The sequence below is a fragment of the Haliotis rufescens genome, unplaced genomic scaffold (genome assembly GCF_023055435.1).
Source record: "Haliotis rufescens isolate VD_foot unplaced genomic scaffold, xgHalRufe1.0.p SCAF_1, whole genome shotgun sequence".
NCBI classification, from domain to species: domain Eukaryota; kingdom Metazoa; phylum Mollusca; class Gastropoda; order Lepetellida; family Haliotidae; genus Haliotis; species Haliotis rufescens.
Genome location: NW_025963779.1, coordinates 21,160,667 through 21,175,960, shown reverse-complemented (window position 1 = coordinate 21,175,960; position 15,294 = coordinate 21,160,667). Strand labels below are relative to the sequence as shown.

General features: G+C 39.9%; 1 long non-coding RNA gene and 1 pseudogene across 2 annotated transcripts; both read right to left on the bottom strand.

The window, feature by feature from the left end:
- Positions 1–10,696: 10,696 nt before the first annotated feature.
- LOC124131682 lies at positions 10,697–12,795 on the bottom strand. 2 transcript variants are annotated; one of them, XR_006860695.2, is made up of 4 exons: positions 12,039–12,795; positions 11,625–11,749; positions 11,419–11,521; positions 10,697–11,201 (listed from the first exon to the last, which is right to left on the bottom strand). It is a non-coding gene; the product is annotated as an uncharacterized LOC124131682 (long non-coding RNA). The 2 variants fall into 2 exon arrangements; XR_006860694.2 differs by having other exon boundaries at positions 11,625–12,795.
- A 5-nt stretch (positions 12,796–12,800) lies between these two features.
- Positions 12,801–13,769, bottom strand: LOC125384471 (annotated as a pseudogene).
- Positions 13,770–15,294: the final 1,525 nt, after the last annotated feature.

Genomic DNA, 15,294 nt, shown 5'->3' with positions numbered 1-15,294 from the left:
GCTGGTTGTACTAGTCCGGACTGATGCTGATTTATAGTGCTAGCTCACTGAGATACCATGCAGCAGTTTAACATGAATACCCCACTCAGACACAGTATACTGACTCCAAGCCAACCAGTCCTTGCTTTAGCCCCTTAATGCCGAGTGCCAGACAGGATAACAACAAGTACCATCTTTTAACGTCTTTTGGTATGACGCGGTCGGGGATCTAACCCACTCTCCGGGCGGACGCTCTACCACTAGACCACGGAGGCGGTCTGGATAGGTTGAACACATCAGTAACACTGTCTATTATTTATTATATATATCTTTTAAGTATTTATGAAGTAAAAGACGAGGGGGAATTGTTTATCATACAATAAAACACTGCAGTGAAAATCCATGCTAGGCCCAGGCCCTTGTGATTTATTCTCCTTGCAGTGTTTAATTATATGATAACAACCATGAGTCGTTCATCTCTTATGTGAGATATCAACAATATTTTCAATCTCCCTAGGATGTTAATAAATTTTAAATTTTACAAGCTTTAAAATTCTTTACCCATATTTAAATAATAGACTCCCTGTATCTAATCAGATCTTCACAATGTTGGACAAGTCTGTTTTATGAACAGAGGCCAAAATTGAGTATTTTCTGAATATTCTCATCTTGTATTGATTATCTGTAAAATTTCTCCCAATTCAGATTGCCATATCTCTCTCACTGTTTTGATGCGGTCGTTTGGCCACACTTTTGTCTGTTGCCCAGCTGCATCTAGGGGGGATAATTCACTACCCTAACAAAAATAACATCCAATTTATGACGTCGTCAAGTTGCGAGTGCATGTTCGAATCTCCAGAAATGACATCATGATAGAACAATCTTTTTCAGTGAAATAAACCATACTTTGTTCTTCATTGTTCACATAGCCATCTTATATTACATGATCAATACTTTTTAATGATCAGTCAATGCTGTACAAATTAACTCAAAGGAGTCAACTATTTCCATGGATCATTTGGTCAGTTCACTTCAGAAAACGATCTCTTCTCCACAATCTTGCTCTAGAGGTGCTTTATTTATATACCATATTTACATGAAGACAAACTGTACAAACTGTTTCTTATTTTGATTATGCAGATCACTGCCAAGTACATAATGTACTGATATAGGTGTATCCCTTGCTGTGCTGTTTCCGTGGTATTTATTATAGTGAAGCAGCCGGTAAAAGTGCTTTTGTTGACATTGTTACGGTATTGCCCTATTAACCAGCCATGTTGTCATCCCCATTGTTTTGAGTGTCTCAGGTATGTGTGGGGTCATCTCAAAAGTTCTTTTTATTGCAAATCAGGACTTGATTTCAGATATTGCTGTACTAGATTTCCTCTGAACCCTTTGAGATGGCCCATGACTAATGGCAGGTGTAACTGAGTCTTTTATGTCGTTTGCAGTAGGTGTTTCATTCATTGCACACATGTCAAGATGTTACGTCACAAAATAGAAATTTGTTGTCGAGATATATTTTTATGTTAAACATTTTTGATAAGCGTTGGGATGGTTTGTGTTGTTTTTGAAAATACCTTCAAGTTTAGTGCAAAAAAATGTTATGGAAATCTTGACGATTTGATAAGTCGTAGATATAGATATGCAGGTGCAGTTATGTACTCGGGTGCATATTTTGCACATATAGTTGACAGGTTTGCTTAACTGCATCTCATTTAAGTGTTTTCAACTTTTGTATAAAACACTGATGTACTCGAATACTTTTTTACCACAGCATTTTCAGTGTAAAAATTCTGTTTGCTTTTAACTTTATAGCTTGCCCCTTTTAATTTATTATCACTAGATTTATATATTTAATCCCATGAATTGTTGAATGAAGTTAATATGGAAAACAAAACAATAATTTGAATATCTTTTAGTATTTCTAGTCACCATGCCAAATGTTCTAAATAGTATTAGTGAAACCATTTCTAGATTAATTGGACAAGGTTCATTTTACACGGAACATTTTGATAAATACAAACTTATCAATGCTTAGGGTGCAGTGAAAAAGACAGTCAAGAGTTATCTCCCCTTGACCTCCATTTCAGTCCATGTGGAAGAGATAAGTTCGAAAAATCTGTGAGAAGGAAAGACTCCTCAAATTTTATGATTGTTCCACATTTATGAGATTTTGGTACAGACCAGGGCCCACTTGTACAAAGAGATCTTAGAGCTATGACTATCGTAAGCCTATGTTAAAGTATGGGAGTTACGATCATCTTAGCGCTAAGATCGCTTTGTCAAGTGGGCCCAGTAAACCAAATAATGATAATAAAAAAAAATTCCTTATCTTATGGAGTGTTCATGTTACTGTGGAAATACATCATCTATCCTCTGGTAAGACCAACAGAGGCCCTTTAGTCAATGTGAACAAGAAAAAATAGCAGTTGGAGGTGGGAAGGTATGCATCTGTTGACCCTACAGTCTGTTTGTTCATATTTTCTGTGCATATGCATTTATGGATTTTGGTGATTGTAATACAACACAAACACTTGTACATACTGGAAGTGAAAACAGGTGCTTGAGTCGGACAGTTCTATTTACATCCTGCACAGTGTATATTGTATTGTATAATTTATTTAGCATATATGTACAGGTTTGTAGTTAATATAAGATGATATTAGCACAATTCTGACCTTGTAAGAGAAATGGTCATAAAAGTAACATTATTACTGAAGAAATATTTTGATAGATATTGCAGAAAATGAAATAATTATGTTATTGATGGATTAGAAAATAATTATCTGCTTACACAAGTCAAGAAAAGATTGCTCGTTTCCTTGCATGAAAATAGGTTGTAGCTTCCCTCATTGACTTTAAAATATGCCCATTTGTAAGATCTACATTTCATTTGTGAATGACGCAGCTGGTGAGGGTGTTCCTGAACTGGGTTTCATCGTCTTCTCAGTGTTCCAATTCTCCTCCATCCATGCATCATCCATAAATACATTTATTTTTGTACTGCGGTAATCTTGTCTGGAAAGTGCCTTGTTGATGTTTGTATTTTTGTCACTAAAGACTCACTTCACACATACTCGCCTGTAGCCTTTAGCATTCTATATTCACATCTACTCCCATCCATGCACATTAACGCCCATCTCTGAAGAAATCTTCCCTTTAAGAAAAATCTTCAATTTTACATCTATTTTCAAGGCCCAACTTGTGATGTGCTCAAGTCTCTATGGGTTCATCCTGGTCACTGGTGTGGACCAACAAATGTCTTGATTAATAAATCTGAGACACGTTCTAATATACGTTGGCAACAAAAATGTCGGGAAAATGAGGTTGAGACTTGTGAATTCTCATTACATGGGAGTTGGGAGTGTTGGGATGAAGAATTTATGAAAACAGAATGTTTTGGCAGTGTTTGTGCAAATCATTTAATTAGTAATGATACTTATTTCCTACCAACCTGATACTTAAAAGATTTTTATGTTTTGAAAATGAAAGAAAATGTAACTTATGTAGTTTTGAGTAGGTTTAACTTGAAGGAAAATTGTGAATTTGAGGTATTATTTCAGTTGGCACATGTTCGTTTTAGAGCAGCCTTCTGACTGCACACCTGTACACAGTTGATTAAAAGCACAATTGAAGATGCTACCTATTTTCTGTAATTTCCTATTTGATCATGTGTGCCAATAACTGGTGTCTTGTATTTGAACATGGTCAAAGCTTTTTTTGTAACATTTTTTTTCGAAGTTTATAGTTTTTCAAGAATGAGTCATTTATGTGTCATCTGTCCTCGATTCAAGAATGAATCATTTGTGTCACCCGTCGTTTATGCTGTCGTCATTGCTGTGTCTTCACAGTTTGTTAGTCTTCTTCATGTTTCATGCGGGGGCATGGGTGGCCCAGTCGTCTAAGGCGCCGCGATTCGCTGTGCAGAGTTGCGTCCCTTGGGCACGCCAGAAACCTATGATTGTGGGTTCGAATCCCAGTTCGCCCCAATTATGTTTCTAGGTTTGTCAGCACCATACCCGTGCTCGTGGGTTTCCGTGATATAACTGGAATACTGTTAAAAGCGGCGTAAAACCCCACTCACTCACTCATGTTTCACGCAGTGTTGCTTGTGACACCAGCCATGAGTCAAATGTATTGTCGGACTTATTTTCTTCGTCTAATTCCAAGTGTGAATCTCGTATCTATGAGACTAGTTTACATTTACATCACATAGCTTCCATTTGAATCTTACTGAAATTACTTAGCATCAGCTGTACTTTATTACTGTGGGGTACACATACAAGTTTATCCTCAAGTTACAGTTAGCTCTGAACATCACACTTACTAGCTGATGCTTTGAAAGTATCGAAGTTAGGATGCTGATACATGAAAAAGCTTCTGACATTATGCAAGACATATATCAAATGTATTTAGTTTCTATGATGAATTCTTAGGTTTGTTTTCCATCAGATAAGAATGTACTTATTTGATATGATTATGTCGCAGGGGATAGCTGAAATAGTGCTGACGCGGCATTAAGCATCATTCTCGCTTGATATGGTTTTATCAGCCCAGCTAGCCACATTCCACTGCCATGATGGCTTCCAGATGGACAAGTAGTCATCCCTGTTATGTTTCTATAAAACCAAACCATTAAGGAGCAAGTGATGTATATGAAGTTGTTTGCAACATGTACTCCCATCTAATAATTGAAATCAACTCACTTTGAAATGGGATTTGTATTGTCAAGAGCAGCTATCTTGGTCATCAGAAAATAAAACAATATTTTTTAAGATAATTTGCTTGTTTGCTTTTATGAATACTGACCTGCCACTCTCTCTATCCCATGGACCTGCCAGACTCTCTATCCCATGGACAAAGCAGATTCTGTGTCCCATGGACCTGCCAGACTCTCTATCCCATGGACAAAGCAGACTCTGTATCCCATGGACCTGCCAGACACTGTATCCCATGGACCTGTCAGACTCTGTATCCCATGGACAAGGCAGACTCTGTATCCCATGCACATGCCAGATTGTTTATCCCATGGACAAAGCAGGCTCTGTATCCCATGCACCTGCCAGGTTCTGTGTCCCATGGACAAAGCAGACACTGTATCCCATGGTCAAAGCAGATTCTGTGTCCCATGGACCTGTCAGACTCTGTATCCCATGGACAAAGCAGGCTCTGTATCCCCTGGACCTGCCAGACACTGTATCCCATAGACAAAGCAGGCACTGTATCCCATGGTCAAAGCAGATTCTGTATTCCATGGACCGACTAGGCACTGTGTCCCATGGACAAAGCAGACTCTGTATCCCATGGACCTGCCAGACTCTCCCATGGACCTGCCAGACTCTCTATCCCATGGACCTGCCAGAGTCTCTATCCTATGGACCTGCCAGGCACTGTGTTCCATGGACAAAGCAGATTCTGTATCCCATGGACCTGCCAGGCACTGTGTTGCATGGACCTGCCAGAGTCTCTATCCCTGGGACCTGACAGGCACTGTGTTCCATGGACAAAGCAGATTCTGTATCCCATGGACCTCCCAGATTCTGAACCCCAAAGGCAAAGCAGATCTTGTATCCCATGGACAAAGCAGACTCTGTATCCCGTGGACCTCCCAGATTCTGAACCCCAAAGGCAAAGCAGATGTTGTATCCCATGGACAAAGCAGATTCTGTAACCCATGGACAAAGCAGACTCTGTATCCCATGGACAAAGCAGACTCTGTATCCCATGGACAAAGCAGACTCTGTATCCCATGGACCTGCCAGGCGCTGGTGGTTGGGGGTGCTGTCATTGATAATGATGTTCGGCCTGTCAGCAGTGGACGTATTTTTTAGAATCAGTCCCAAGCGACCTGGGTGATCAGCCTGAGTGACTTTGCTTATTGCCGGTCATCATACCCCAATAATGTGGAACGTTGCTTATAATAATTATCCCCGGATAAGGGGAATTGTCAGGTCGAGACTTATTTACAGGATGCGGTCGGTTACATAGTTGGAATAGTGCTGAGCGCCGCTGCTTGCTGCTCAAGACTAATTTTTCATCAGTGCTTGTGTGTTTCACCAAGTGATGAAAACAGGATAAACGCTGTCCATGCCAAACCCGAGTACATGAAACATGACATATTTTTAGCCCCTTCAATTAACATAAGTTCAAATTTACTGTCAAGATTGTTGGAATATTGCTGTCTGGGTAGTTAGTATAATACTGTGACATTGATTTGAACAGATTTAAACAGTGAGGGTATTGATTAGTCCATGTAGCCCCTCATAGTATTGTAACTACTTTGATTGGCTGCGACATTCCGAGGCCTACGTCATGGCAACAGGCTTTATCATTATCACAGCGCAACAATTTTAGAAAGACAACTTTGTTAGAGCACAGACGAGCAATGTGGGAGATGATACAGAGGGAATATACTACTCATAAAAGGTAAAGGACAACCCGATTCTTTCATATTACTATAGTTAATCGGTCATGCCACAAGAGTGTATTTTAGAAATAAACGACGAGTGGGTGTTTTTTATCGTACAATAAACTACTGCAGGGTGAATAAACCATGAGGAGAGCATCATCATGGACAAATCCTATTTTTGTGTTTGACAAATGTGGCCCAATGTGAATTGTTTACTTGTCCGGGAACGTGCATTTCATAACCCAATCTCATTCAAATCTGATCTCCTCATTATAGAAAGCTCCAATTAGTGTTTAGTAAACATTCAAGAAAAAAACAGAATACCAGAAGAAACGTAGCATTGTTTTATATCATTAACTATTGCAAAATAACATCCACACAAGTTAATCATCATACAGGACTTGTCAGACGTGCTCGTTCACAGCCTCTCGATGTATGCCGGAGTTTGATAAGCGAGTCTCAGGTACAGTACTTGTTCACAGGTGTGTCACTTGTTTCCATCTGTTGCTCCAGTGGGGAGCGTTGTCTTTATATAGAGCATGGTGACGCATAGCTCCACACATCCACAAAAGTTAATCATCATACAGGTAGAGTATGTCATTATTAGGAAGATTCCCTTTGTGTGTCGATTCCCCTCTGAAATGCCGAGGAGAGCACACACAGTTTCTTCTCGTCGGTCTCCGATACTTTAGTCCAGCCAGACGACGGAAGTACAGACGACCGGCGACGTACTTGTCTCGTCGGGTCGTTCAAAATACAACTGTCATCTTTGCTCTTGCGACTGGACATTGCTGCCGGTTTATCTGAACACAGAACTAGGGAACTTCGTTTCTGACACTGTCGAGTTACGGAATAAACAACGTCCGTCTTGCCTTTGTCTGAACTAGCCCCGTATGCCACTGGCACAGCAGTGTAAATGGCGGTACTCTGGTTCATCATGACCACACCCAATTTCCTCTGTCTCTGATCTTCTTCGTCATAGTCATAGAACAGGTCCAAGATGTTCAGACAGCAATTTGCATCCATGATCGTCCTTTTGCAGGGATCCAATGTTTGAATTTCAAAGTTTTAACAGACCTTCTCGTGCAGGACTTGTCAGACGTGCTCGTTCACAGCCTCTCGATGTATGCCAGAGTTTGATAAGTGAGTCTCAGGTACAGTACTTGTTCCCAGGTGTGTGGCTTGTTTGCATCTGTTGCTCCAGTGGGGAGCGTTGTCTTTATATAGAGCATGGTGACGCATGGCTCCAGCAGAGATGACGGTTATGGCTGGCTGTGAACCTCTGCCTGGGTAGCCCCATGATTTCTTTCTACGTACGTCAATTATCATGTTATTTTTGTATCAGAACATCCGCTTTTCAGTCTCACCTAATAACTGTAAGGATCCGGTCTTCATCCCTTCTGGCTGTATCTCGTAAGGTACATCAATGACGTATGTAGATATAGTATGTATGTCTTGTTGCAATGTCTTTAAGTACTATATTCTTTAAATAGTTATCTTTAACGAAAGGAGGGTTACTTTAAAAAATAGATTATGAAATATGGTCATAATGAATTGATATTTCAGCATAGATTATTTGGTAACTGTACCTTCCATCCTAAAATAATTATAAGACATAATCATACCAAACAAATTTGAATGAAATGACTTAATGTAACAAATACATGTACGGTTACTGTTGTAACTGAATTCAGAAATCTTATTAATCCTCCCGACCATTCGGTATTAACAACAACTACGTAAAAAAGGCTGATTTAAGATCTAAAATATATTCCTTAATACAGGCTACGATTTGAAAATGGTATCAGTGTAATATCAGTGGCTAGAATATCATGGTGCAACCAGGTTTCTGTTAAACATATAACATCATAACTATCTAATTCAGCACTGATTAAATCTACTTTGTCTTTAAGACTGCGTACGTTTAGATGTATAATCTTTAAATCTGGACTATGCAAAGGTCCTTGATTCGGATGGATATCACCGCAGCAGAAGAGAAAAAGTAAAACTAAGATTGATAATCGGAAATTATATAAGCAAAGTAACCCAAATTATAGAGAAATGTGTATCATCTTCCCGAAATGATTAGCATGTAGAATAGATTAAAAAAACACCCACCGCCAGCCTGTATTGAACAATATCAACCGGCATCGTTAAAGCAACATGTACAGTTACAATCGGGCTGGCGGTGAATCTTAATGAAGAACACCTTGTTAAAAAGACACACCGAAACTGATTTGCATAACTGATGACCACAACATATTGCAGAATATCAAAATAGTAAAAATGATACAGTATAACCTCATACTGAAGAGAAAACAAGAACAATACAGAGAAGTAAAATAGCACGTCATATAGAAATGAGATAAAGTAATCTGAGAAGGGATTCATACGTTATATACAACTTAATTTTTTTTTAATTATAATACTCCGAATTACTTAATTATGGTGCACGTTTTTGGTTGGTGATTGTTCAGTAATGTCATGTGTGTATGTTGCATCAATAATAAGTTGGTATGATCGCCGATAATGAAGTAATTAGCCAATAACACTTTGGCCCGTCTTGGCCCGGCCCGGCCCGACTTTTAGGCAATGCCTGTCTGTGTTTCCCAACGGCCCGAGCCGGATCATAACCACTACCCCGGCTACACCCTCAACTATTGAACTGCATGGCAAGTATTTATAAAACGACCGGGGGAGGAAATATTCTGGGGGAGATTTTATTTCGCAGGGTGGGGGAGAGTTTATTTCGAGAGGGGCGGAACTATACCGGTATAAATTCGCTGGGGTGAGATTTTATTCTAGGGGCGAATATATTTCGTGACACCGGCCGCTGTAGTTAGCAGGCAACCAGAGTATCGTACACACACCAGCATGGTGTTAAACCAAAGCCCCCGATTGTACCATGCCAAACAGCGGGGTGCAAAATGTATAAATACACGTCATATAGATATATGTATAAATACATTTTGCAAACGGCTGACATCCACACATTATATTATATTTGGAGTAAATTATGATGTGGAAGGCAGTTGGGGAGTGGATAAGGGACCAGGAAGGAAAAGAAAAAATCCCCGACCAGTATAAAATGGAGTGTTATGTTTGATCTGAGGGTGGGTACATCTTAGACCCCCCTCTTCCCTGATCACTCCCGCAATCCGCCGATTTTCTTTTCAGTTCAATTCTTTTAACATGGCTGGCCCCTCGCCAGTTTTGTCGAGGTAACATGTCTGACCATACCAATTTGGTATTCGAGAGTTTTAGCTGAGCGTATGTTTTGTCCAGATATATGTTGTCATAAAGTTCCTTTGTCCCCTTGGTACATAGATCGTTTGATCCAAGATGGATAACCAGAAACTCCGGCTCGAGATGGCGGGCAACAAGTGTATCCACCGCCTTGCGGAATTCCCCCCACTTCATTCCGCCCTTGCCTGTCAGTGGGTACCCGTCAGTAGGGAGTCCGATGTAGTGGTCAGATGGTTGTGGAATCGGACCATATCACTGAACCCGATACACCATACGTCTGAACCTTAAATACACTAGCAGCATTTTTGTTATAAAAAAACATGTTTATACTTACCTATTAATTTATTTACGGTATTTGTTTGTTTACCTTTATGTCTATATATTGTTAGAGTTAGTGAAAGTAAGTATTATCCCGTTTCCCCCGTGGAAAGGCAACAGGCGGATTGGGTGGTCAGTTTGTTTTTGTTTCTGCTAGGTGTAGTGTTAAGTGGTGAGTTGAGTAATGCGGATATATTTGCTGTAACAGTTTGATTTCCAACGCCCATATTCCTGGATCTGTTTGGAACTAACCCCATTAATTGCTGCTGTGGTAGCCGCTCCAATGCGAAAAGAGTGAGACGAAAACAAATGAAGAATGAGCTGTGGTAAGGACAAAGCCAGGGCCTTTCTCAAAATTGACTGAAATTGGAATCTAGTTAAAGGACGTCCATCAAAATGGACGCACATATGACCGTGCACTGGTGGTCTGATGGATAGAAACTGTTGCATTGCTCTGACAGGACACAGTCTAGAGTGAGGAATAGCTGTTATTTTTATTTGCACACCTCTGCCACTGTGATCCGTTTTGGACGAGCGTAAACATACCGTTATGTGACTTATATCTCCTGCCACATGAATATCAGACAAAAGACACGCCTTATGCATCACTCTAAACCCAAGTGTTCCACTTCTGAACACTAGACAGAACACATGGATGTAACACTTTTAGAACGCGTCCATGTGTTCTGAAAATATTCTGAACGTTGATGTTCTCGACCCAGAACAGGAGTGTTCTACAAACATATTTAGAACGCTTCAACGTGTTCTGACGATGTAACGCTTTTAGAACGCCTGTAAAGTGTTCTGGACCGAGATTCAGAACACTACACGTTCTCGGACACGTACTTCCACATTACTGAAACGACAACTCATCGTGTGTGTCGAATACAATTTACCCGATGTTTTTCAAGGTGTAAGAATTTAAACCATACACCCATGCATATTCTCTGGCATAAAATCACACGGACGAAATTCTGAACTGCAACCATGAATTCTTTATTATATTTGTTTGGGATGATCATGGATATTCAAGTCACTTATGAGTCAGAGTTCTTCATGAAACATTACAAACTGTTGTGTAGCAAATTGAAGCATACTTCCATACTTAAGATAACTTAAGTTTCAAGCGCATGTACTTCGCAGATGTTTCTTGTGGGTAAATATCCCCAAAGGACGATGTTCGTAACAGCGACATGACCATCGCAGGCTTCAGGAAACTTCATGTCAAATATGACTCCCCAACATCCTACAACACAAAACATTTATTTGATCATAGTCATATAGTTATCAAACTCGTACATATTACATAGGACATTCTAACAAATGTTCGTTAGTAAACCCAAGATTACCGTGACATTTGTTTCATTATTTATAGGTTGCAAAATGTTTTGCCAAAAATGTCATTTGACTAACAAAGTTACCACTTACTTGGATAAAGGTTAGAGCGAAATATACACAAGTACCTTCTTATTTGATCTGCAAAACCTTGTGTCTTTTCCTCCTTTGTGTAGACGTGTGCCCTGTGCAATAATTTCCATGGATGGTACTGATTATCTGCAATGCACCCTGAAATAGAAACAACAAGACTGATTCTCTAAAATATTTCACATAAAATAGCCAAAAACATGTCCTGTGAAGGTTTAGTTCTTTTTGTTCATTACATACTTACACTACTCTCTGCTGATTTCGATGCATTGTCGATGCTTGCTGATCATGCCCTCGGATCCCAAATTAGATGTTCAGAGATTTGTTGCACGTAGCCCGCTTCGCACTTTCAGGCGATTCATATAGAACCTGAAATATATATTCATTTTATTTGAACATCATTCAAATAAACGGAAACGTTCAAATAGTGACACTTGCAATTTGGATTGGAATTTCATCTCATAATTTATAAATAAAGCGTGTGGAACAATGGCAGAAATGACGGTCAAAATGGCGAGTAATATGTCGTCTGCTATGCGTTTTGTAAGGGGCCGGTTTTACTTCGTTGGGATCAGCATATGAATATATCGCCGAAATATTACATTATTTTAGGTACGTATTAAATATGAAACAAAAGTATTCCTAGATGGATACTTACCACAGACACCTCAGATCATAGGAAATTGTAGCGCCAAATACATGCGACGTCACGCCAGTTTCTCACATAACGGATGTGAATCACAGAGCATGGACAGCTTTGAATGCTTGTTAGAAAAACAGAACACCGATGTTCTATTAATGGAACACGTGTTCTCGCATATAACATTATAGAACACAGCAGAACACATGCGTTCTAGGAGAGAACGCAGGCGTTCAGCAAATAGACCGTATATGTTCCAGAGCACCCATTAAAGATCCAGCTAAAATTAGCCATCAGAATGCCAGTGTTCTGATACACGTAAATGTCCCCAATGCAAGCAAGTTATTTCCATGTATTAGCAATGAGTTGTATTTCAGTAATGTTTCTTGTTGTATTTATTCAGGCTACATATGAGTTATTATTAACACAAAGTATGCCATGTTTATAAACTATTTATTATTCATCAAACTCAAAATATAACCCTTCTTATACACATTTTCTGTTTGACATACCAATCTACCAGCCTCTCTTCTTCTCAAAAATAAATATTCCGAAAACACAAATATGATGGTCGAATTTAAATTTGTCTAACAGCATTCAGCACATTAACTCTGCTAATGTGCATGGACTTCTCCCAGGAGAGAACACACGCGTTCTACATCAGATCACAGGCGTTCAGCAATAGAACACGTGCTGCACGAATTAGAACATTCGTATTCTGTGGCAGAACGTATGGACGCGTCCAGTGTTCTATATTAGAACACATAGATTTAGAGTGTGGGAGAAATCCTTGGCTGACTCTGTCACCAGCTCACTGATTCTAAAGAATCCAAAAAATGCAAGCAGGTATATGCAGCTGTGAAAAGAGACGTTTCGTAAGTTGAAGCACAAACTACCGGTAATGCTGTGTAGGAGAAACCATGTCTCCGAGGGATTACTAGAGATTGTAAACCCTCACATGAGGGACGTTCCCGAAAGTGAGGGTTTATAATCTCTAGTAATCTCGAGGAGACATGGTTTGTCAAAGTTAAAAAACGGACTCATCGCATAGACAACGTTTTTAATTAAATAACTGTAATAAAAACGCTCAAATGTATAACCTGTATCAGAGATGAAATATCGCCTGCAGTCGTGAACTCGGTTTAATGAAACCGGTGACCTCAGCACGTGTGTTTCGCAACGATGCGAAATCTGCACGTGCGTCTCGCAATGGCACGAAATCTGCACGTGCGTTTCGTAGGCTGAGACAATTACACGTTTTGCTTTGACTGACGCTCATTGTTGTACAGCCTGTTGACAGCGGATCTTGAAAAGGACACCTCCTGCGAGGTGTTACCACAATTTCAAAAACTCCATATCGAGTTACACAAACAGCCAGTAGGTTTATAAGTGACAATAACAGTCAATTGTAATTGGGAGTCGAGTGTCAGCCTTCTGTTTCTGTCTGACAAATCCGATCAAGGCTTTCTGGATAAGAAAATGGGATGTTAGGTCATGCATACCATGTAACTTTTGCCATGTTGTTAATGCCGATGTATACGACTTTGCCGTGCGAGGAGATTTTCCTGTTAAGGAGAGATGAGCGATAAAATGCATAAGGTGATCAACCGGGGCGGGCCAAATGTGTGGCAGGCTGAAAGAGATGCGGAAAACATTAAATGACCTTAGTGCAGACTCATACAGGTTCCATGGGTTTAGTGCTAGAGAAGACTGCACTAGACGTTGCACCTCTGTCGTCAGATCTGCCATACGTCCTGTGGTATGTGTGCTGGTACCTCGTCTGCCCGCGGCGCTGCTTCCTTGAACCTTGACTACTGAAATCTCGAAAGTGCACCAGCCATAACGTTTGCATGCGTAGGAATATACGAGGCTTTGAACAAGATATTATGTTATAAACAGAGGAGTATCAGGCGCCTAAGCAACGACATAAATCGGGGTGGTTTTGCTGTTTGTTTATTGATAATTGCTCGCTTGTTTCGTAGATGTCTGCCCCACAGTCTTACTGCCAATACAATTGGAAAAAAGCTCCAGCATAGTGATGTCCTTAGTCCATCCATTCTGCACCCACTCGTTAGGCCGTCTGCCATTCGCCCATCTACCCATGAAAAAGGCACCGAAACCATGGTTACCTGATGCGTCGGTAAACAAATGTGTATCCGATGAGTTGATCCACTCGGAATCTATATATGCAGAAGTGCCGCCATAAATTGAGGTCCTCGCGTATGCCTTGTGTTATCCTTATTCTGTGGTGAGGTTTTGACCCTCCGCGCTGTGCGTCAATAAGGCGTCTTAAAAAGGCACGGCCTATCGGAATTGCTCTACATACAAAGTTAAGTTTTCCCACCAAGGACCCAAGTAGTGTAATGTTGTTTTCTCAAAGGTGATAAAGGAGCACTATTTCCTGCGTAAGCCGCACAACCTTGTCGGTATGCTAATTTGCGCTTGGACTGTCGATTGTGATATCCAGGAAGGTCATATATGTTGTAGGTAGCACCGTTTTGTCCTTTGCGACGGGAACGCCCATGTTTTGTATTAACTCCAGGGAGGACTCGAGAGTTTGTTGACACTAATCAAAGGCTATTGCTGCCAATGCAAAATCATCAAAATATTTTTTGGTGTAAGAGTACCCACTGCAGAAATGCACATGATATGGAACAGCCAAATGGAAGACTTTAAATTTGTCAAAGTAGAAATTATGTTTGAATTGTATGCCCAGAAATAGGGGCACTGATCTAAAGCAATTCCCCGGGACTGGTTGTTGCCTTTGTTATTGTTTTTCCCCGTGAGTACCCGGATGATATAGCAGAAACCTAGACTAGTTCGCAACCTGTGCTGCGCAATTCGTAAGCGCATTCTGTCACTTTTATTGATAGTATAAGGGCGTATGGTCACATTGATCAACAAAATGAAATACAGTTTTGGAAATAAGAAGGAAATGTACGTATCTTTGTGGGTAGCATCGGTAATGGTGACGAAGTTTTGATAAGTCACTTGTTTGGTAATTGTGCGATTTTCGTTTACACTATTTTGACTTGCAACACAAAATAAATATTGCTCCTGAGCATTGCTTATTTTATCGTGTTTATATTTTTACAGTCAAAATGTGCAAAATTTTCACTTAGGAAATATTTTAAACGCCTGCATATTCAGTTATTTTACAGATTGACTGAAAAATGTGTCCATCTGTATTATTATGACAACGAATTCCAAACATTTCTTTGTTAATATCATTACCAAGAGACTGAAAATGTTACGATGAAAAGTACATTTCTAT